Genomic DNA, 25,471 nt, shown 5'->3' with positions numbered 1-25,471 from the left:
AAAATAAGATCATGCCAAAAATCTGCTTGGGTAAAGAGAATGATTAACAAAGCAAACTACTAGATGTAGTCATGAAAACAGAAAGCGAGAGTTGCTAAAGAACCAACTTCAAGTATAAAGAACCCTTCCACAATCCAACACAATAGGCTCCTTTCCCCTCCCACCACTGCAACAGTATATTGATAATTAGAGATGGTTACATAACCCCCACACAACACACAAACTCACTAAAAAAGCCCATATTTAGACTGTTTCAAAAAACTTATACTTTATTCTTTTTAATGTTTTCTTAGGAGTCTCAGTTACTTGTCTTTTAATCCAGTATAGTGTGAAAAGAGTTTTTTCCACATAAAACTACAAAACAATCAATGATCCCAAATTCTACAGGAAAAAAACACTAAAATAAAGCTTTATACTACAGTGCAGTATCCACTCTTGATCTGCAAGAAATATGTTCCAAGACCCCTAGTGGATACCTGAAACTATGGCCAGTACCTAATCCAAATATATTATGTTTTCCCTATACATACACTGCGCTTCCTTGATAGCTCAGTTGGTAAAGAATCCGCCTGCAATGCAGGAGACCCCAGTTTGATTCCTGGGTCAGGAAGATCTGCTGGAGAAGGGATAGGCTACCCACTCCAGTATTCTTGGGCTTCCCTTGTGGCTCAGCTGGTAAAGAATAGCCTGCAATGCGGGAGATCTGGGTTCGATCCCTGGGTTGGAAAGATCCCCTGGAGAAGGAAAGGCCACCCACTCCAGTATTCTGGCCTGGAGAATTAATTCCATGGACTGTACAGACCATGGACTTAAACATTATACACTTTTACAGTATACATATACTTATACATTATGTACATTATATATATGTATACATATACAACACATATATACATTATAAAGTTTAATGTATAAATTAGAATAGTAAGAGATTAACAATAATAAAATAGAATATAACAATATTCCGTAAAACAGTATATATAAAAATACACCATAATAAAAGTTATGTGAATTATGGTCCTTCTCTCAAAACATCTTATGGTACAAATACAATGCCCTTCCCATCTCAACTAAGCACTTAGGCACTGTAGCCATAAACTTAAGCAATTTGAGGGGCATCAGCAAAACTATTACCAATTTTCTATTTCCTTCCTCACAATTTCACAGGTAGAAGATTCATTCTTATCAGAGAGTTTAGCAACCTCAGCACACAATTTTCGTTATGAAGTTGAGAACTTTCACTTTTCCCTTAAAGGAAGCACCTGTTTCTTTAGCATATCCGAATCACCGGCATCACTGCTTTTGTTGTATTTTAAGTAAAATAAGGGTTCCTTGAACTCAAGCACTGTACAAAGGGGTGATTTATGGAGCATAACCACCAAAGATTTAATCAAGTTACTCAGAATGGCAAGCAATTTAAAAATTATGAATTATTTCTGGAATTTTCCATTTAATATTTTCAGACCATGGTTGACAGTTGGTTAACTGAAACTATAGAAAGTGAAACTCACTGCCTCCTTAAATTAATCTAACCCCAAACAGGTTTTTTAATCTATTCACCCTGTTACTAACAGGTCCGCTATTAAACTGAGTGTACTAGGGAAGGGACGGCACATTTCAGTTGGCCCAGGATGCTATCAGTTTATGCCTACTGTCGCTGCATGTACCTTTTTTACTATGTTAGAGGCAAAAGATCAAATGCCTATGATTATTCTCTTTTAAGAACACAACATGTTAGGTTATAAAGCAATAAATATATATATATACATATAATTTTGAAACAATTCTCTGAGTATATAAAAATCTAGAAAAAAAATCTCAAGAACTACACATTAGAATTTAACAGTGGTTACTCTGTGCGGTGAGGTAGTTTTTACTTTTTTATTTTCCTCTATACCATCTAAAAATTACTGTTTCCAATTAGCACATACTATCTTTTACACTTAGGAGGGAGTCACTTCCATTTGTCAAAATGCAGGTTTTCTTTCTGACCCAAGTCATCTCATTCCAAAAGTGTGCACTACTTTTACATGTTATTCATTAAGAACCGAGGCAATGTGATTTAGTATACGAAATTTTAGCCTTTAGGATGCACCATATCTAAATTCAATAACCAGATTTGGACTCCCTTGGTGGTCTAGCAGTTAAGATTCTGTGCTTCCAATGCAAGGGGCACCGGTTTGATCCCTGATCAAGGAAGTTCTGCATGCCATGTGGTATGTGCCCCCACCAAGAAAAAAAAAAATTCAAAACCCAGTTTTGTTGTAGAAAATATAGGACCCACCTGCCTTTCAGGATTGTTTAGAGGATCAAACAAGAGTCTACATGAATGTAGAATGAAGTACAAATGCAAAATGAAGTACACTTAAGTGAGCTATGATTACTACTACAAGCACATGAACCAACTGTGGAACCTCAGATCTCATATGTAAAATGAAGGGGTCTTATAAAGTAAGTTCCAATTCCCTTCTAATCTGAAATTCTGGTATAACAGTGTCCTCTTAACTCAGCATTCTACTTACATTCATCTAATCTATATCTTTGAGAGGTGTACCTTTTTTATGGATAACAGTTTCCAGGTTTCCATGTTTTCTATCTTCACTGGGACACAGTCAGCTCTCCACATTCTTTTCTCAGACACTGATTGCCTGAAAGTTAAAGAAAATATGTATGGTCCTTTCAAGCAGAGTTTATATCCCCTCTTAATCTAATTTGTATTTCATGATCTCCATCTGCCACATCTTGCAGTATGGAGCAGTGGCTATGCACAAGGACTCTGGAGCCAGGTGCCTAGGTTTAGATTTTGGTTCTGCTGTATCAACAACTCTGCAGTGTAACCTTCGAACTATTTGCTTAATCTCTCTGTGCCTCAATTTCCTTATCTGTAAAACTGGGATAACAACAGTATACCTACTGGATAAGTTTGTTGTAAAGATGAACAAATTACAAATTATATATAAAGGACTGAAAACAGTGCCTAGCATGTAATGTTATATATGACTGAAGTCCTTTCCTAACATGGCTTCTCTAAAAGTATAATGCTTACGGGCTAAGATAAACAACATTTGCCTCTTTCTTTTATTCTCACTGGAAAAAATGTATTATTTTTTAAATTTTTATTTATTTATTTTTAATTGGAGGATAATTGCTTTACAGTATTGTTTCTGCCATATAGCAACATGAATCACCCACATATATACATATATACCTTCCATCTTATTATCTATCAAAAATTTCCCCACATCACTGTAGTGAAGTAACACACACTCATCATCATTAGCTATTTTTATTTATTCTCTGTTCAAACCCAATTCATATTTCCCAAAATCTGATTCCTCTGGAAAATTTGTTCCATTAGTTCTTCAAGATGCTATGGGGGAACAAGGGGAAGCCTCAGTTATCAAATAAATTTGGAAAATGTTGAGTTAATATTAAACAGGTTCCTTACTGTAGGTCTTTTACGTGTTAACACGTACTATATTACGTATCAAGAAAGGAAAAAGTACACATAGTATATCAGTTTGCTTGACCTCAAAACCTTTTTGTCAAGGATCTACACTGGGAAGTGCTGCTGCTTTAGTTGTCAAAGAACTTTTAATACAAATTATGCTATGTTACATTAACTCAAAATTTCTTAAATCTGATTCACACCAAAGCCTATTCTCAAATTCATGCCAAGAAATCAGACTCAAAAAACTAATAACTGCTGCCCTGAACAAATTACTTTTGAAATTTCTGAAAATGAACATAGACTCCAACAGAACAAACCCCAATGACCAGCTACACATATTACGAGACAAGCTGTTATCTCATGATAGGATGTTCAGCTATTTACTGGCCAAATGTAAAACTCTAGATTCCCAAGTTTTTTCTGGATTTTCAATAATAAAGATCTGCACTCTTTCCTTTTTAAAAGAATTTTGTCAAATCATCCCAGAACCCGTTCAGATATAAATACAAGGCCCAAAATGTACAATTTACACTGTTGAAGGACTATCCTAAAAAACACCATCTTAAAAAAAACCAAAACATCTAATACATGAACAACAGAATTTCACTATTTTGCAGTCCCTAATGAATGATCATCAGTAACTGCCAATATCACAAAAAGAGAACAAGACCTGATGGAACACAGATTTCTCCTACCAAAAGAAAAAAAAAAAAACCTGACAAATCTATCAATTTACAAGAAATTCTGGGGACAGAATGTGTTAAATGACATTTACAGTACAGAGATGCAATCAGCAAAATGAGACTATGGGAAAATTCTCAAAAACCTGGTTTCTTAAAAAAACAAAAAAAAAAGGGGGAAAAAAAAAGGAAGGCGAGCCTAAAGATTAAAAGTGATTTAATATACAAGATAATTGTAAACTACAGACCTTATCTGGAATCCACTTCAAGCCAACTGTGTATGTATATAAAACAATCAGAAAAATACAAAACCTGACTATATGTTTGATGACATTAACACCTTGTTATAAAACTTTTTAAGATAATGGTATTATGCTTACTTAATAAAAAGAGAAAATGACTATCTTTTAGAGGTCATATTGAAATACCTAAAATTTACAAATTAAATATGTCCAGGATATGGTTCAAAAAAGTCCAGAACTGGGAGTGTGTAGTGGTAGACAGAAATATAAAGAAAATAAGATTGTCTATAATAATTCATGAAGGTTCAATGATAGGTACATGGGAGCGCTTTATAGTTTTCTTTCTACTTTTAGTATATGTTTAAAAGATTTTATAATAAAAATATTTTTTTAAATAAACACTGTCTTGGAATTGAGTTATCTACCTAGGACTGCAAATAGCCTCTATGTATTCCCATAAAAGATTAATGCACAGTCATGCATAAGTGAATTTAAGTTTACCATGAACAAATCAAGTTTATAAAGTATGAAATCATTTGACAAGAATTTCACGAATACTCAATATGCTAAACTCTCCTATGTAATTAATTCTTATTTACAAGCCTGTTAATAATATCCAGCCAGTTTATGGCTTTCCATGAAAATAATAGTCTAATTATAATTTTTTTTAATTTTTATTTAAGTTGTAGACAGTATTGCAGAGTCATTGCTACTATTCCCGTGGGCTTATGGTACTTCTGGAATTTATCATCAGAAGACATATTGTATAGATGCTCCAGCTCACTAAGCTCCAAACAGGACTAGTTTTATCTTGTGTACAAGAACTCTTTCCTGCCTTCCCTATAGTGAAATAAAAAGCCAAGCCAACAGATGGCAGACGAAGAGGGAGGGGGTGGTAACAAGGAGGCAATTACAAGACAGCACCACGGAATAAGAGAATAACACTGAGAACTGAAAGATGCAACTTAAAAATACAAAACATTCAGCAATCATCTGAAAAACAATGTCACATTTTTTCAACCATCATTAAAATGAAGTGATTCTGTAAATTTGCACCTGATTTTATTCCCTTATACAGCATATCTTTTAAGAGTTTTGAAAAATTCCTCTTAAAATCTCAGACCAATTTAATCAGTGCAATTCAGAATAGTTTCAAAATGAACAGGAGGAATACTGTTAGGTGTTAGTATGTTAGGTGACATACTAAATTTTTATCAGCATTTCCCTACTGTCACACATTACGTGAGTCTTTTCAGAAGCTATCAAAACACCCTTCTAGATTTCAAAGAATCAAAGTGCCCTACTCCTATGCTAATCTACAATATAAACAAAACAGTATCAATATTATTATAGCCTAACTGGAAAAGGTCTTAACGAAAAATATCAATTTAAAAAAGATTACAACTGTGTTGCTACAAGAATTATATTTTTAACCTAAGCTGTATTTCTTAAAAATGCCTAGGCTTTAAGCATAACAAACACTAAGAACATACCAATTACAATAGGCCATCTTTGCCCAAATTCATCATGCCAAGTATATTCTGCCTCCAGATGAAGAACTTCTCAATCACTAATGTAAGAGATAAGTCTATAACACCATACAATGCAGAAATCCACCACTTACACTCTGGCAGTTTTGCAAAGCAACAGTGATGTCCTTTATGAATAGCATCTTCATAAAAGACAGTCTAACAACTAGAGGTTATTCAAAGGCTTGTTCCTTAGGCAAGCACCTTTCTCCTCTATGGAAACTTATCAAATGGCAAAATATCTATCCTGCCTATTCCACAGAGGTGTTACAAAGATAAATTGAGATGTTTCCCTAACTACTCGGGAAAGTGAAAAGCTATATACAAATGTGAGGCATTATTATTTTACTACTTGTTTGCACTCCAGACAGTTTTCAGACTAAACTCGCTACTTAATATCATTGTTTCAAGGTCTACCAAGAAAAACTTATTTCAGGGTATAAAAATTCACTAACATTCACCTTTTTAAAATAGCAAAGTTCAATCCTTATTCCAACTGTTGTTCTCGTCTAACACCTACTACCTTCTTTGGCAGAAGAAAACTATTGATAGAAACATTCTTTAAGAAGTCAAAGCAGCATCCTTAGTGGCTCAGTGGTAAAGAATTTGCCTGCCAACACAGAAGACATTGGTTCAATCCCTGATTCAGAAAGATCCCACATGCCAAGGAGCAACTAAGCCCGTGCACCACAACTACTAAGCCAGTGCTCTAGAGCCTGGGAGCAGGGGCGCCTTAGAGCCAAGTTCCACAAGAAAAACACCACTATGAAAAGAGAGCTTCCCTTGTAGCTCAGACGGCCTGCAATGCAGGAAACCAGAGTTCGATTCCTGGGTCAGAAATGGCAACTCACCCCAGTATTCTTGCCTGGAGAAGCCCATGGACAGAGGAGCCTGGCAAGCTACAGTATATGGGGCCGCAAGATTCAGCCACGACTGAGCAAATTAAGCACACACGTGAGAAGAGAAGCCCAAGCACCACAACTAGAGAGTAGCCCCAGCTCACCGCAACTAGAAAAAAGCCCCCACAGCAACAGACCCAGCGAGCCAAAATAAAAAAATAAAATTATTTTTTAAAAAGTCAAAGCAATACACGGCACTTAAAAGTCTGCCTTTGTCAACATGAGTTTCTGAACACCTATGTAAAACAGACCTGCTCAAATGACATTATTTGGATGGGATTTTAAATCAGATAAAACAATCACTGGCTGGCTGTTTCCGTCCCCTGCCCCACAGTTTCTACCAACATCTGCCTCTGTTTCTGAATTCAAATACAGGCGCCACTATTTACTAGCTACAAGATCTTGGGCAAGCACCTTTCTGTGTGTGCTTCAATCTCCTATCTACAAAATAAATAAGTTAAATTGGTTTAAATAATAAACAATTCAACCAGATTTAATATGATGATTTATACAACAGAGCAAAGTTCTTACAATAGTGCCTGGTGTACAATAAATACTCAATAAGTGTTACCCAATATTAATTCTTCATATGTGCATCTGTCCATTACACCATACCACCTTCACTAAATTATATAAATCTCTCCATCATTCTTCATCATTCCTTCTTTTCAAAAGAATATGCAATTTTGAGAAGTCAGAAACTATGATTATACTACTGACAAAATTTAAATATATATCACTGAATGCTCAGATGTGTAAGAAAGTTCAGTGATACCTTATATAAAAGATACTGGCCCCCCACATGCTTTTAAATTATATTAACACATAAATAATATAATATTCCTAGGTTATCCTAGATTTCTAATACTATCAGTTAGCAAATTTGCTTATTTGAATTATATCACACAAAACTTTTCATGAACACTTTTACTGTATAGTGACTAACAGGAAAGGTCTTTAAAAATGGCAAACATGGCCTCCCTGGTGGCTCAGTAGTAAAGAATCCACTTGCCAAAGCAGGAGACATGGGTTCGATCTCTGATCCAGGAAGATCCCACATGTCAGGCTTGAGCAACTAAGCCTGTGCACCACAGCTATTAAGCCTGTGCTCTAGAACCGAGGAACCACATCTACTGAGCCCACGTGCAGCAACTACTGAAGACTGAGCACCCTAGAGCCCATGCTCTGCAACGAGAAGCCACCACAATGAGACGCTCATGTAACTAGAGAGTAGCCCCAGCTCACCGCATCTTGAGAAAAGCCAAAAAAAATACATACATAAAAAATTTTAAATGACAATATTTAGAAGGGTGTCTATAAATGCTTCTATATTAAGTTTAAAAAGAAAAAGCTCAGATAATAACACATTCCCCTCCAAAATCAAGATCAACAGAAACTTTAAATCAAGAATTTAGAGTGAGGAAAAATAGTTTGCCAGAGTAAGAGGAAATATTATTATAACATCAACATCACTAACATTATAATTAGAGGACAACCAAAGAATGTTAAACACTACAACAAACAGAAGAGATACACTCCAAGCTTATTCTTTAAATGTTACTTAGCACATCCTTTGCATAAATATATAATCTTGATAGTAAGTTCTAAATCTTAACATTTCACATATAAGTATTTAATGCAAAAAAAAATCACAGCATCATTTAACTGTTTAATAGTTCTCCTTTGGTTTAAAATCTTTAAAAGGTAGAATCACTTAATCTAATTTAGAGATAATTTTACTACACATACAATTTCCTAGAGTTGCATCTCTGGCTTACTGTGGGTCAGGGACTTTTCTAGGCACTGGAATGAACAGGATATAAAGTTCCTACTCTCAGTTTACATTCTAGTGAGGAAGACAAGTAATAAACAAGTAGACAAATCATTACTTTTCAGAAAGCACACCATAAAAAAAAAAAAAGCGAGAGAGACAAGGAGAAATTAGGGGCAAGGTGATCACTAGTTTGTATAGTATGATCATTGGAGATCTCTCTAAAGAAGTAGACTCTCTGAACCCCTTTTTAAGCAGACACGAATGATGTGTGGGAGCAAGCAGTGCAGAGACCTGAAGGAAGAGCAGTGCATGAACAAGCATTAAGCCCTGGGAATGCACCCAGCATGATCAAAGAATATAGGGAAGCTCGGTGCAGCAGAAATGGAGTGAACAGAGACAGGCAGACAAGGACTACATAAAGGAGGACTTTATAGGCCATGGCTAGGAATCTAGATGTTATTTTAACTACAAAAGGAAGTCACTACAATGCATTAAACAGAGGAGTGGCCTACCTGATGAACAGTTAAAAAGACCATTCTAGCTATGAAACACAGAAGAGACTGTAGGAGATCAAGTGAGAAAATAGTTAAGAGACTATTTTAATTATCTACCCAGGAGATGATGGTGGTTTAGACCAGAGTAATAAGACAGAGATGGTAACATCTGATCAAATTAGAAATATATTCAAAAGACAGAACTAGAAAGATTTGCTAATGGTCTGATTATAGGGTATAAACAAAAGAGGCACAGTTGACACCAAGTTTTTTGGTCTGAGTGACTAGTTAATTGATCCTGCCAATTTACTAAGGGTACATTCAAAGAAAATGGTGAGGACGAGAATCACAACTTCTATGTTTGAGAAGTCTTTTAGACAACCAAATGAGATGTGGAATAAGCTGATGAACTATGACCCTGTACCTCAAGGAAGGGGTCTGGGCTGAAGATATAAATGTGGAAGTCAATTAACACTTAGTTTTTAAAGTCACAGAAATGGATAAATGTAGATGGAAAAAAACTTTTCTAATCTTTACACGAGCCCTGTTGTTCAGTCACTATGTCACGTTCAACTCTTTGTGACCCAACGAACTGCAGAACACCAGGCTTCTTCTGTCCTCCATTATCTCCCAGAGTTTGCTCAAATTGATGTCCATTGAGTCACTGATGCTATCTAACCATCTAATCCTCTGCCACCCCCTTCTCCTTTTACCTTCAATCTTTCCTAGTAACAGGATCTTTTCCAATGAGTCAGCTCTTCACACTGGGTGGCCAAAATATTGAGCTTCACATGAGCCCTATGAGACAGCAACTATCAAACATTTTATAGATCAGGTAACAGCCTAAGAGATTAAAACTTATCCAACAACACTCTGCTAATAAGTGTTAATAAGTCAGGGGAAAAAAAACACCTAATTAACTATTATATAATGACAATGACCTTCGTCAGCTAGGTTCATAAAAACTAGGTTTTGAACCATAAAACTTGAAATGAATGCCGGAGTAAACCTTTTCTCAGTTCTCCCAAGGACAGTACATAACTAGTGACATTCTGGATGCACTGGACAGGAGCTAATTCTTCACATACAATTAATGCTCAAATGTCCTAGAACATTAGAGTTTAGTTCTCTCATGGAACCACAGTTGAGGAAAAAACTATAGTATACTATTATTCTACTATTATTATTCTATTGGGCTTCCTTGGTGGTTCAGATGGTAAAGAATCTGCCTGCAATGAAGGAGCCCAGAGTTCAATCCCTGGGTCGGGAAGATCCCCTGGAGAAGGAAATGGCAACCCACTCCAGTATTCTTGGCTAGAGAGTTCTATGGACAGAGGAGCCTGACAGGCTACAGTCCATGGCATTGCAAAGAGTTGGGCATGACTGAGTGACTACCACACACTACTAGTAGCAATAGTAGAAATCACTTAAAATGAGAGAAAAAAAATTGGTGAACAACATAAGTTACCATTCGGTGGTAAACTTTTCATGGCTTCTCTATGTAATCAGTAAAATAAACTGTTATTTGAGGTTTTTATACCACCAAAGGTGTTTTTAAGACTACACCAGACCTTTACTGATTCTATCAGAACTTAGTATCTATCTTCCTGAGAACATGAGTTCATCAAAAAAATCACTAGAATGTAAGCTCCTCTAGTACAAGAATCTTTTTTTCATTAATCTGTTCCAAGCACCTGGAACAATGTCCTTTTTGGGGAAAAAACCTAAATCCCCAGCCTCACTGGGCAAAACAAGTTTCCTTGTAAGATGGGGATGTTTTTCATGTTGTCTTGGTTACTGGCACCACTAAAATCTGACAGGATTATCCTAACCCAGAACTTCAGACTCTTGATTTCACCTTCCTTAAGACTGGCCTTCTTTCACATGGAAATAAAACAGGTTCCAGATAAAGCCATTACTGGTCAAATAACTATCAAACCATAGTGTCAATAGGTCCTGTATGTCCTGTTCAAAATAACTAGCAGACAGTGTGAACCAATAATTAGTATCTCATACATACTCTAGAGGTAACAAAACTCTCCTCACAATTTCAGTTATCCTTTGTTAAACTCCACAAGTATTTCAGAGCAAGGTATTATGAATCAACGCAGCAACTTCATTAAATACAAAAAGTCTCAAATGAGCAATCCTAGCTAGACCAGGAAACTGCATTCTAGTCAATTTCCCCTGCACAAAATAACCTGCATGTATCAGTAGAATATTAGTGGACAATATATTTCACTTTCAAGCTATAAGAATCTGCCAATGGCAGGCAATAAGTGCCCTTTCACAACAGATTCAGGTCACTAAAATAACTGCAGGGCACTTTTTAAAATCAGTCGTCTCTGACAGAAAAAAAAAAAATAGAAAGCACAATGACATATTCTGTTGGTTAAGGCTGTGGTGAAAACAGGTGCTCTCATTACTGATAGGAATACAAATTAGTACAATCCTTCTGGAGAAAAATCTAGCAATCTCTAGCAAAATTACATATGTACAGAAATTTTGACCCAGCAATCCCATTTATAAAAATCTACCCTGAAGATATTAATATATCTTTTACACTACAAAAATACATATACACAGGTCATGTACTATAAAATTGTTTATAAATGCAAAATGTAAGAAGCAACCTAAATACTCAAAGAAGAATGACTGAATAACTGAGGACACATCTACACAGGAGAGTACTATACAGCTATTAAAAAAAAAAAAAAAGAATGGAGAATATCTGAGAATCCCCTGGTGGTCCAGTGGTTGGGACTCAGCACTCTCACTGCTAGGGCCCCAGGTTCAATCCCTGCTCAGGGAATTAAAATCCCATAAGCCACATAGTGCAGTCAAAAATAAATTTTAAAAACTTTAATTAAAAAAATAAGAATGCAGAATATCAAAAGGATCACTTCAAAAGGATGAACTGTTGGAGTGATTTCCAGGACACACTCTTACACTGAAAAAAGGTGCACAGAATATCTATACCATGCCATTCTTCATATAAGAAAGAAAGGAACTGGAAAACAGTTTGGCAGTTCCTCAAAAAGTTATCTTATGAACCAGTAATTCCACTCCCAAATATAAACCCAAAGGAACTGAAAACATATGTCCACATAAAAACTTGTATCTGAATGTTCATAATAGCTAAAAAAATGAAAATCAAATGTCCAATAAGTGTGCATGGATGAACAAAGTGTGATATATTCATATAATGGAATATTATTCAGTCATAAGAAGGAATGAAGTACTGACACAGCCTACAACATAGATGAACCTAGAAAAGATTACATTAAGTGAAAGAAGCTAGGCACAAAAGTCCACATATTATATAATTCCACATTTACATGAAATGAACAGAACAGACAAATTCATACAAACAGAAAGTAGACTAATGGTTACTAGTGGCTGGGGAAAGGGGAACAGGAAGTGACTACTAATGAATACAGGGTTTCGTTTCAGGGTAATGAAAATGTTCTAAATTAGCTAGTGGTAATGGCTGCAAAGCCTTATGAATAGACCGAAAAACAATGATTTTGTACACTTCAGAAAAGGAGGCTTTGTGTTGTGTGAATTGTACCTCAATTTAAAAACCTGTACGCAAAGGGAAAAAGAAATGTAAAACACACACACACACACACACACACACACAATCTATTCATTTGTGCAAAAGAGACAATGGAAGGATAAACCAGAAACTAAAAAAACTGGTTACCTAAAGTCATGGAAAACAGGCGAGGGAAAAGGTGGGGAGAAGAGAATGGGACCAGGGTAGTGGGAGTAAGAAGTGACAATTTTCTAAGTATATTTTAGTAATAGCAATGTCTCATATACCAAAATAAATAAAAATCAACCAGAACTGGGGGAACCCAAAATAGAATACAGAGTAAGAACCTAACTGCATTACAGATGAATAATATAACCACACTAAAGGAAATGAGGAAGAAAAGAATTAACCTAAGTAACTTTGAAAAACAGTATGTTGACAAGATACTAGAAAGTTAAAGACAAGAAAAAAACTTGTATACAAATAGTGCACTCTAATTGGCAAATGTTCCTCAGAAGGGTGAGCAATTGGTCACTACTTGATGTGCATTCTAAAATTGAACAAATAAATTGGTATACAGTATTACAGATAATGAAAGCCAGGTTTCTCACCATTAGAAAAAAAAAAAGTTACAAATAAGAAAAGGTTGGAATGAACCTTCTGGTGTTGGGACTGGAATAGAACATATAACTATGAACTCAAATATGGTTTTAATATATAGAGAAAGACAAATATAGAGATAAACGTGTATATCTGTTTGCACGTGTGAGCAGGTTAGTATATACATATACTTCCTTGCTCTGTCCTCTGAGGGCCCAGGAGAAATGATACCTTAGTGAACATACCCAGCATTCAGGTCTTGATTTAAATTCTGGTCTCCAATAAAAGGAGTTGATTTCAGGACAGATACAAGGAAAATTACAAGATGAGCACAGACTATAGCCTGTGGTGCCAGAGTATAAGGAAGTACTAAAACAAGGGTGGAGGCCAACTGGAATGAGTTCCTAATGGCCAAAACTGGAAGAATCTGAGCAACAAAATGATGACACTATTGGATTAGAATCTTTAGAATATATATCCATGAAGTCACACTCATCAAAATAGATAATTTAACAAATGAGGAAGGGACATCTCTTTCAGGAATGAGGGAAGTACAAAATCACCGGCAGGAAAAATATCACAATAATAACTGCTGCAGAGGATATATACCAATGGTTGCTAAAATCAGTGGGAGAAAATTTGAGGAGAAACAGTGTATCACATAGTCTCAAACTATCTCCCCTAAGATTATGTATCAACTACAAAAAGAAGAAAAGTAACTTTATAGTGGAGAATACAGCAGAGTTCACCTTAAGCAATCAAGGTTAAAATATCACTAGCAATAAGACACATCAACACCATGTACCCTCTAATATCATGCACTGAGGACACATCCCCTCTGTAGTTTTCTTGCAAACATACAGGACCTCAATCTCAACATACAAAAAACATGACAAACCCAAAATGAGAAAAATTATATAAAATAATGGGCTAGTACTCATCAGAAGTGTCAAGGTCACGAAAGAAAAGGAAAAACAGAGGAACTGTCACAGATTGGAGGAGACGACACGAGAAAGATGTAACAACTAAATGAAATGTGGGATCCTGGATTAGATCCTGGAAGAGAAAAAAAAAATACACTGGGGAAAAAACAGGTGACATTCAAATAAAGTCTGTAATTTAATTAATAATATTTCACCAATGCAAATTTCCTGGGTTTGATCATTGTTATGTAAGCCCTCAACAGTAGAGGATGCTATGTGAAGGGAATCTGGAACCTTTTGTACTATCTTTGCAACATTTCTATAAGTCTAACATTATTTCAAAATAAAGTTAAAAATAAATGTGATGTGTGTGTGTGTGTGTTCAGTCATGTCTGACTCTTTACAACCCCAATGACTACAGAGCCCACAGACTATAGCCCACTAGGCTCCTCTGTCCATGGGATTTTCCAGGCAAGAATACTGGACTGGAGTGCCAGTTCCTCCTCCAGGAGATCTTCCTGACCCAGAGATCAAACCTGTGTCTCCTTTGTCTCCTGCAATGGCAGGCAGGTTCTTTATCACTGAGCCACGTGGGAATCTCAAAAGCTAAAAATAAATAAAGTCCATCAATGGATCATTTTATGCAACTGTCTTAATTCCTTGCTCAGGGATCTCACCTGGAATTTAACATTCCCATTAATTTAAAGGGTCCAGTAAGTGACAGCAGAAGAAACTAAAATCATAAAAATCAGATCTAGTATCTAAAAAGTAAATTACCTACTTTATGTTTTTTTACAGCTTCTACAATTTTTAGTCAAAAAAAATCTGCTGCTGTTGCAACTTTACTGGCTTTGCAAACTCCTTTTAAAATGACCCATTTCTACATGTTTAGTATCATGATAATCTGCAGCGTGTACCCATAATAACACATTCGTCTGTTAAGTCAAAGTTTTATTTTCATAGAAAATTATCAATAGATTATAGTAAGTTCGTTACTTATTATTACACAGTTGTCCAACCACAAAATACAAGCTTTTTTTCACAAATTAATTTGCTTTTATCCTAATACAAACTTTTCTCCACATCCTAAACCACAAAGTCATCAATTTTGTTATTTTAAGTTCTGAAAATCTATATTTTAGAAAATGAGCTGTTCAATGTATGTAGTCTTTTTTAAAAAATTTCAAATATTGAGTAATTTAGTCTTTTTCTAGGAAAAAATGCTTAGGACATTAGAATTCCATTGTATTTATTATTTGCATCCTCTACTAACCAAACCAGCCTAATCAAGTCTTCTGAAATTGCTTCAATCAAATAAGATTTTCATATGTTTATATAATATTAACAAAGAAGTTAAGTGACATGTTAACACTTGCTTTCTCCTCCACACACCACCAGGATGGCTGCATTGGGAATGGAATACATGACCAGCAAATGAACGGGTAAGCGTCACATGCAAACAGCATAACTAGAAATTTAAGAAGCAAAGTGATAAGAGCTTAGGGAAAGCAAAATTCATAAAAAGTTTAGAATTATAAGAGGCCTTAATAGGTCACTTAATCCATTCCAATGACAACCCCAAATAGATGACAATCTATCCTACTTTTAAAAGCATCCAGTTTCAACATCCCTAGATGTCTCCTTCTGCCATATACAACCATCACGTGACCTGAGGGAATTATTACAAGACTATTCTTTGCTCCACCTAATGCTTTCTTTCCTCAAATAATATAACAATACATTTTAATTTACTTCCAAGATTTACCAACGTGTACAGGTACTTAATACATGTGTGTGTATATACACACACGTATATGCATACAGACACCTAGGATACTCAGTTTTGCTTGCATAAACACTAACTAAAATCTACATAGTCAAAGGCACACGTCCAACACATTCCAATCACAAAAGCACTATGAAACATACAATGTCACCCAATGATTTTGGTCTAAAAATAACCAATGGAAGTCAATTTTATAAAACCTTATGGTAAACAGGTTTCTTCCCACCATTAATAATCAAAGTTAATTTGCTTTTCACAAACACTACTCCTTTACAGCACCGTCACCACAGGCATGATTGTAACAACACATATGTACTAGATCAAGTTGATAATAATTTTTAATGTTTTATTTTTCAAGAGCATTTAGCGAACAATCATTTTGGAAGAGGGCCCAATGAAAGAAACAGTGATGATACAGTACAGCCAGTGCTAATGAAGAAATAGCCAGTTTTAATCAAGCAAGCCTAAGAAGTGACTCAAATAAAACAAAACAGTTTTGCAAGTCCCAATCAAGGATGAGCCAAACACTATTTGAAAAAATTAAAGTGTCTGTTAGGAAACAAACCAGAATGTTAAGCTTGACATGCTACCTCTGGAAATGGAACTACAAGGATAGGTTAGTTTGCTCAGATTTGGTATTCCCTGTTTCCTGAGTATCCTTATTTTCTACAGTATAACAGAAATCGTTTTTCAATTAAGGCAAAGTCCGTCCCTGTGTTTTACAGCTCTCTACGATGCACAGCATGTCTTTTACATAACCTACTGGGAGAGGTGGGAGGTGGTATCAGCTCTGGTCCTCCTCGTGTCTCCCATGAACCTGCCACCCATCACAAAAAAGGTTTCACCATGTTCTTTGAGACAGCTCCTGTCATCATCCTCCTCATCTCACCCCAGAGACTTAACAATGCATCTCTTCTCCTCTCCCTGTAGCAGAAGCTTTATAAATTATGAGGCGGAAGATTCGGAGAAAGGTTTACCAGATGATGAGCCTTCCCCACCCAAAAGGCATAGAAAAGGGTTGAAAGGCACGTCGTCCCAACCTCCACCCCTCAAAAGGGAGAAGATAACGGTGAGCACCGGGGTCGCGGCTCTCCTCGGATCCCGAGAAGGAGTCGGGCCGCCACTCCACCCCACCCCACCGCCCGCCCCGGTCCAAGCCCTGGCCGGGGGCGGGGCTCTCGTTAGCGGATAAAGGGGTGGGGAAGGTGGTCAGCGATGCGACCACCGAGGACCGAGGGACAGGTAGCAAGCCGCTGGAGGGGCGGGTCCCTCCGCCCTCTGGGGTCGGCGGCTCGGCTTCTAACGCGGCTCTGCAGGCGCCTGGGAGGCAAGAGGCCTCAGGGGGCAGGGGAGCCGCACCGCGCCAGGAGAGTTTCCTCAGGCCTCCGCTGGCCGCCCACCCGGGACCCCGGCGGCCCCTCTCAGCGGTGGCTCCCGAACGGCTCCGGCCGGCCATGCCGGGCCGGCGGGACGCACGCACAGGCGGCCAGGAGAGCAGAAAGGAGGCGTTACCATACGCGGCTCCAGAGCTGACGGGGGTGGGACAGGGCTCCGGCGACCCGCGGCAGCGGCTGCGGTGGCCGCGTCCTTTATTTTTGCTGCAGCAGCGGCGACTTGTCAAAGGGAAAGACGTAAGAGGCGGCGGCAGCGGCGGCAGGCGAGTCTCGCGGCACTTGGGCGGAACTCTCGCGCAGTTTGGAGCCCTCGCCCCGCCCACCAGGCCCAGCGCGGGAGGCGAGAGCGACTGGGGGAGGAGCGCACGGGCGAGGTTGCTGGAGGACGGCAAAAGGGACGGAGATTTAATGGATGGGGGTGGGGAGCTTAGCTTCTGGGAACACCCCGCCGCGGCGCAGCTCTCACCTTTCAGCCCTCGCGGAGTCTGCACTCCTCGGATTCCGCCTATGAACACAGTTAGGAGCGTTTCATAAAGGGCGATGAGGAGTACGGAGGTGGCCAGCGCTCCCCCTTTTCCTCGTGGTGGGCGTGGAAGACCCCTCCGCCCCGCCACCTGGTGCTGCGGGATGGAGGAACGCCGGGAAAAACTGGCTGCAGGGGCTGGGCGGGCACACCCCTTTATCTCGGACGCGCGCGACGCGCTCAGTGTGCTTTATCTCCCACGACAACCAGCTCAAGACTTCTGGCCGGTCAGGTTCAGTCACGTGAAAGCGTTTCACTTGACTGAGTTCTAGCTTATTATTCGTGTCTTTGCGCTGCAGGAATGCCAAAACCCCGCAGACTCTGGGGCCTGCGAGGACTCTTATTTTTTTTTTTTTTTTTCTCCTGAGCAACACGGGTAAATTATGACCTTGATCTCGACCTCTACAATGAAGTCTTCTGAGTGAAAGGTCCGTGACTGGCTTAGTCATCACTATGTCCCCCAGCACCTAACACCGGTCCAGGTGCTCATTAAATTGTCTAATGACAATACCTGGCCGCTTCTTCCTTCTGTACCTGTTCTTACTCCAAGACTGCATTTTTAGTCATCATCCTGGTATCCTTCGTTGGAAATTTTCTAACAAGCACCAATATGTGTCACTGACTAAGATCATGGAGCCGATCTTTGCCCTCATATGAGGAATGTACAACATACAGGCCATGTAGGTGTCACTAATGTAAAAAAATTGTGGTATAGGCAGAAAAGGGAGTGCTTGTCCCGTGGCTATATGGGAAGCAGTTTAGCCCAAGAGTTACTTAACTGTCAAATAATTTATCTCACTGTCAGACATAGGTGAGAGGGAATTCTGAAGTCCCACTCACCAGGTATGTGACTTTGGACAAGTTGCTTGAGCTCTCTGAACCTCAGAGGGCCTTTATCTGTTAACTCATAATGTTAGTTCTTATTATCACAGGGTGTCTGAAGAATAAAATATATATAAATCTCTTGACATTAATCATTAAATGCTAAGCCTTATTGTGTGTATAACTTTTAAGTTTCTATCTGTGAAATATATGACTATTTCTGGTAAACTAGATGTGAGGGAGTGGGTATCTGTGAAGTGATGTCATTGTTACCAGTGCTTTATGATCTGGGTATTGTGTGTAAAGCAGAAACAAGATTAACAAGTTCCCTTGCCAGCTTCATGTTAGCTTGTTGATGATGTAGGCATCAGTGCCACTCAAAGCATCCCATGACATTCCATTTTTCTTGGATTTGTAAAACTTCACTAGAACTCCACTTATCCTCCTTTGCCCTCTCCTTAGCTTCCCCCCTCAGGACAGTGTGGAAAGGAGAAAGGGATACAATTGACTCCAATTGCATACAATTATGAAATACAAATAATATCAGCAAGTAAGCCCTGAATTCCTTCCACCCTCACCTTCATCACTCCCCCCCTTTCTTGGCCACTCTTAAATAATCAAATCAACATCTGCTAGGGACTTCGCCAGTGATCCAGTGGCAGGGGGCCTGGGTTCGATCACTGGTCAAGAAACTAGACTAAAAATTTTTCATGCCAAAACTAAAAGATCCCATATACCGCAGTGAAGATCCAAGATCTGATGTGCCACAACTAAGATGTGGTGCAGCCAAATAAATATTTTTTAGAAACAACAACAAAGAAAAATATCTACTGAAGTCTCATAATCAGCATCATACTCCAAATTCTACCAGTTGATTTTATTCAAATTTCCCCTGGAGAAAAATGTTGCTGATGAGAGGGTGGGGTCATGGGGAGTTGGTGGAAATAAAGGGAACTGAAAACCAAGGCCTCATCTTTGTAGGCTCCTGCCTGATCTTGGAGCTACACACTCTGACCACCACAACCAGCTACATCTTTTCTCACACACACATCATCCCCATCTCATACCACGTACTCCACAACCCTACAACTCAACCAGGAGGTCCCAGATAGAGGAAGTGGAAAATCAACAGAAAAATACATTTTTTTCATCTTTCATCTGTATATGGGGAATATGATACGAAGAGCTGACTCATTTGAAAAGACCCTGATGCTGGGAAAGATTGAGGTCAGGAGGAGAAGGGGACGACAGAGGATGAGATGGTTGGATGGCATCACTGACTCAATGGACATGAGTTTGGGTAAACTCCGGGAGTTGGTGATGGACAGGGAGGCCTGGCGTGCTACGGTTCGTGGGGTCGCAAAGAGTCGGACACGACTGAGCAACTGAACTGAACTGAAATAAAAAGTGGAGCTAAGTCACAGGTGAAAGCAACTAACAGGAGGCAGAACAGGGAGAAAGTTGAAAGGATTCAGGGGGTAAGTTTGTTTTGGGCTCCAGAGAAGGAATCCACAATCGTGAATCCTGGTGTCTCCTGAAATTGCGGCTTATCTGCCCTCAGTTTACACAGCCTTTCTGAATCTCCTCTAACATCTGTAAATAGGGCCAATAATGGATATCTTACCTGCCTTGGGGTATCATGGGAGTCGAATAACACAGGAAAGTACTTGTAAGCCTAACTCTGCAGATATGATGCATTATTTTCATTCGTTCATTTAACAGATCTTTGTTGAATGCCTATCATAAATCAGGCACTTGTGCAAGACTCAGAATATACTAAGTTGAGCAAGCTTTAATACCTACCTTCAGTGAGCTTATGGTGTAATGGGAGGGGGAAGGGGAGGGAGTTGATTAGTATAATACAGTGTGAGGAGACTCCAAGTGACAAGGGTATGGGGGGAAGGATTGAGAGGAAGGAAAGGGCTGAAACACATCCTGGAGAAGGTTTTTTAAGCCTAGCACACATCTTGAGGATCCAGCCCATTTCCTAAAGAGCAATTCATAAATCAACTCCAAAATAACTTCAAGAAATTGCTGTGTTGTGGGTTGTGAATTTTGCTTTGTTCTAATAAAACTCACATCTCCTAAACAATTAGAAAAGAGCCTTTGATGTGGAGTCATTGTATATACCCATTAGTTTTGAAGAAAGATGGAATTAATGGAGGGAAAAATCAGTGGTATCTTCATTAGAAACATTTTGTTCTTACAGCTTCTGTTTAAATACCGAAGAAGGAGAATACATTCCCCTTTAGTACTTGGTCTCCAGGAGTTTCCTTCAGCCAGTCTTTCTGATCCAAGCAATACTGCCTATCAGAAAAGCTTTTCCAAAATGTGAAAACAATACCTTATTTGTATGTGTTTCTGTGTATTCCACTTTTTTTTTTTTTTACAAAAAGACTGAGATAGATATCAGCACTATCCTTAAGCATGTTCCAAGAGAGTGTATATATTACTCAATTATTTCTCACATTTATTGGTGCCTACTGTGTATAAGACTTCATGCTGAAACTATAGGCTGTATGAAGCAGGTCCATGCCATTTGGGTCCTGAAAAGTGAAAATGGAGATAAATGTCCATGAAAAGATAGCTAAACTACCAACAATGTGGATTCCACTCCCCTGTATTTTTTGTTGGTGGAATGAGCAAAATTGTAAAGTTAGACACCCAACTTCTGAAACTCATTTACCTTACCACTCCACAAGAGAAGCAGGATCCAAAGGAAGGGTGAGATATTTATTGCAAGTTGATATTTATAGATGTATGATAGATATTTTAGTAGGTCCTCTGGAATACATCATTCTTTAAACAGTATAACCCATTGCAACTTTCTCTGGGTACTCATAAAATTGGAAACTGACCAAACCCAAGGACTAATTAAATTATTCTGGAAGACAGAGACTTGCATGGAACAAACAAAATCAGCAATCAATAAAAAGCAGTATGATTTGAGCTAAAAGATTGTGCAGAAAATAAATAGTCTCAAAAAAGAGATTTCTAGACAGAACTTCACCCTGGAGCTGATAGCTAAATAGAAAAAGTTACATATTCTGATAATAATGTATTCTCAAAATACCAACCTCCAGGTCACAAAAGTTGCCTAGAATTTTTGTTAAGTGTATCTACTGAGAACACACTCCGTACCTATTTTCTCCCACTCAGTACATCTTTTCTCCCTAATGAATCATTGATCTGCCAAAGAGGTTTCAAGGGAAGCAGGGATACTAAAAATAGGGCCACAGGTTTGACAGGTAGTTCTTTTGGAAATGGAGTCCCTTGTCATTGAGTGCAAACTTTACAGAGTTCCCACTAGAAATTCACATTCTAAGTGAAATATCACCTAAAACAGGACCATCCATTATCTCACCAGTATTCACTGACCTCATTAGTTTCTTTAGGCCATAATTCAGTTACCATTTTTAGGTAAATTAGCTTATTTTTACAAGAGTTTGTGAGTGTTGTTTCATCAAAACACAACTGCCTGAGGCAGACAGTTTTTCTCACTCAGCAGCAGGGAATGGAACATTCATCCTGAGGAAAGAAAATGAAGCTACAGGGGGGAAAGGGTGCCTCCATTGAGAAGGGAAGAAGTATATAGTGCTCCCCATACCAGACACTATGGTAGCACAGTGGGAATAAGATGAACAATGCATATCTTTGTTCTAGAAAGAAAGTAGTAGAGGGGAAGTATATACAAATAATTATAACACAAGTTATTAATAGAAAGTTCTGAATACTATAAAAGAAAGTGACAGAAACTTGCTGCCTGAACTTGTTTGGCAAAGAAAAGGAGAAGAATTAGCTTAATGAATCCAAAAAAATGTCAACAGTCAAAATCAGGTGGTGGGGGACAGTAAACCGAGGCTTCGGGAACTTGTAGAACCAAGAACTTCAGCACCACCAGAATTCCCTTGCTGCATCTTTGCTTCCCTTGTTGCATTGGCTTCAGTTTCTTTCAAGACTGACTTTCTTCATATATCAGAAAATACAGCACCCCCAAGTTTTCCCACCTTACTATTTCCACCATTAGAAAGGGACTATCATTCTTAATTCAAGTTTGAAATTAAGAGAGAAAACGTGCTGATTGTCCAGGCTAGGATCAGTGCCCTTCCCTAGGATAATCCCAGGGGGCCAAGAGGAAGTACAGGGTATGACATAGATATACATCTTAGTATTCGCTAATGGTTTGAGAAGTGGGAAATGTGTGTGGAAAAGCAGCTGAGTCTTGTAAGGCTATGCTCTGGGAACTGGAAAGACTGAAGTTAGCATCTATACAAGGAGCAGATCAGGAGATCAGGAAGGGAAGAACTGTTTTGGCCCAAAATCATGGTGAACATTCACTGGACTGTCAGGCTAACACAGGGTTGAAACTTTGGTCCTTGTTCCAATTGATTAGTGCTTTGTTATTTCAAACAAGATGCTGTAAAACAGAATGGATCTCTCACATTGACTTCGTACATCACATAGTGAGATTTGGGATCCTTCTTCAGCCTTCTAGCTGGATGACTTCAGGTGAATATCTTAACCAACCTGAGCCTGAATTTCTTCACTGAAAATAATAGTATAAGGACAGCTAACATCTATTGAGGGAAGGCCCTGGTGGTTCAGTGGTAAAAAATCCAAGTGCCAATGGAGGAGATGTGGGTTTGATCCCTAGGTTGGGAAGATCCTCTGGAGAAGGAAAATGCAACCCACTTCAGTATTTTTGCCTGGGAAATCCCATGGATGAGTTGCCGGGCAGGCTATATATAGTCCATGGGGTCACAAGAATCTGACTCGACTTAGGAACTAAACCAACACCAGCATCATTTACTGAATCTAAGTGTTCTAAGCACTTTTCAAACACGATTTCATCTAATCCTCAGAACAACCCTAAAGGGCTCTATAAATATGTGATAGAAATCCCCACTCACAGGATTATTGTAAAGATTAAAGAAACCATGTAAGTTGCAGAGCCCATTTGCCTGGCACACAGCCAGTACTCAATAAATCATTATTTTTAACTATCTGTTTCCCAGAAAAGGAAACTCCCCTCATTTCCTGATTGCCTTGGGCACCAAAAGCTGATATTTTGAGAAAACAGAAAACAAACTAAGGGAAGAACTCTATGACCCCTTATCTCTGACATAGAGAGGGTTAGTTAGGCTTGACTTAATGGGGCTAAAATAGGCCAGGAAGAGAAATACTATAGAATACTAGAAAGTAGGATATTGAGAAATGTCGTCGTAGAATACCAACTGAAAGGACTGGGCTAATCTTCTCTTTCTTTCTATTTAAAAGGATAAAATTTCCCCTCTAAAATTTCATCTATATTGCTGATCTAAAGAGCCATTTGAAGTTTTTCTTCTCTTTGTCTTAAATGTTGTCAAATGACTGGGATTATTCAACTAAAGGAAGAAACTAATATTCACTGAGAAAAACCAATGTGCTTGGGCTCTCTACTGAGCTCTTTAGATAAATTAATATCTTTTACTTCCACCACCATCCAGTAAGGCGAGTATTTTCTCTGCATTATATAGATAAGGAAACTGAGGCTGACAATTTAGAAGTGACTTGGTGCAGGTCACCAGCTGGAATACAAACACAGTTCTGTCCAACATCAAAGCCTAGAATACAAAATAGTAAGTCCCAGGACTTCCCTGGTGATCCAGTGGCTAAAACTCCATAATCCCAATGCAGGGCATCCAGGTTCAATCCCTGATCAGGGACCTAGATTACACATGCTGCAATTAAATCCCAGTGCAGCCAAATATAAATAAATAAATAAAATAGTAAGTCCCACTTTCTTGCCAGAGAGAGATGTTCTAGGCATGGATACTGCCAAAACCTGAGAAAAAACGGTGAAATAATAGATGCTTCTCAACTTCTCCTTCCCCTACCCTTTCTCCCATGGCCATCTTCCTCTTATTTTTGACAACACCTGGGCTCCAGGCTGTCTCCTCATCAAAATGTATTGTGTCTGTCCTTTCCTACACTTTACCATAGCAGTATTGTGTCCTAAAGTGTGCTCATCTCTCTAGTTAACACATCTGCATTCTAAACTGGGCTTTCTGGGAGTATGGCAGTAATATTAAGAAATAATTTTTTTTTTAAAAAGAGAGAAATCAAATGATGGAAATTTCAGCAACTGGAAGAGGGGACTGAATCAGACCAGACAAGTAGGCCTCTGAGAGCTCCCCAGGTTGTGCTACATAACTCTTCAGCCCACCTCACACCCCAGCTGTGAGTTCCCTGAAAGCTGAGCCTGGGGCTGTCATGTGCAGTGCCTGAAAGTCAATAAATACATAATGAATGAATAAATGAAAGATACTTGAAACACATGACTTCCCCTTACTTCAGACCAACCCAATGAACGTGCCAGCTGTTCGGGTGACAGGATCTTCTTCCTCCTTTGGCAGAAGATTCCTTCCCATCTCCTCCCTCAGTGAGCTTTGCCAACTTCAAATGGGACTACAATGAAACATGTCTTAGGGAATGACAATGGGCCCCACCGTTATGAAATATGGAATAAAGCTTTCAAAAGCACAAAGAGAATGAAGAACAGGTTTGCCTGTGTGTGGCAGTGAATGTGAGTTACTGCAGACAGTTGAAACCAACACCAAAAATCCAACAGCATTATCAGTTTCTTGAGAAATATTCAACAAAGACTAGTCAAGATCCTTTTGACTTGTGGATGGACTCCTGGTTGCAAACCAAAGCAGTAGAAATAAAAAGGGACTTTACTGATTCATATAACTGAAGATTTCATGGGTATATCAATCTTAAGGAATGGCTGGACGCAGGTAATCAAACAAGATCATTATGGAATTTAGTCTCACA

General features: G+C 38.5%; 1 protein-coding gene across 17 annotated transcripts in view; it reads right to left on the bottom strand.

The window, feature by feature from the left end:
- Positions 1-25,471, bottom strand: part of HERC1 (HECT and RLD domain containing E3 ubiquitin protein ligase family member 1) — a 232,895-nt gene that overhangs the window by 196,435 nt on the left and 10,989 nt on the right. For 14 of the 17 annotated variants that reach the window (XM_061431030.1, XM_061431043.1, XM_061431038.1 and 11 more), the window contains exon 1: positions 17,429-17,519. The exons of 1 other annotated variant lie outside the window; for it this stretch is intronic. The gene's annotated coding sequence lies outside the window, so the exon portion shown is untranslated. Of the gene's footprint in view, positions 1-2,522; positions 2,649-17,428; positions 17,520-17,776; positions 17,867-25,471 lie in introns of those variants that run through there. 2 more of the 17 variants (XM_061431034.1, XM_061431035.1) reach the window with 2 other exon arrangements.

The sequence above is a fragment of the Bos javanicus genome, chromosome 10 (assembly GCF_032452875.1).
Source record: "Bos javanicus breed banteng chromosome 10, ARS-OSU_banteng_1.0, whole genome shotgun sequence".
Taxonomy (NCBI): Eukaryota; Metazoa; Chordata; class Mammalia; order Artiodactyla; family Bovidae; genus Bos; species Bos javanicus.
The sequence above is the reverse complement of the archived record's forward strand: the minus strand, read 5'-3'. Positions and strand labels throughout refer to the sequence as shown.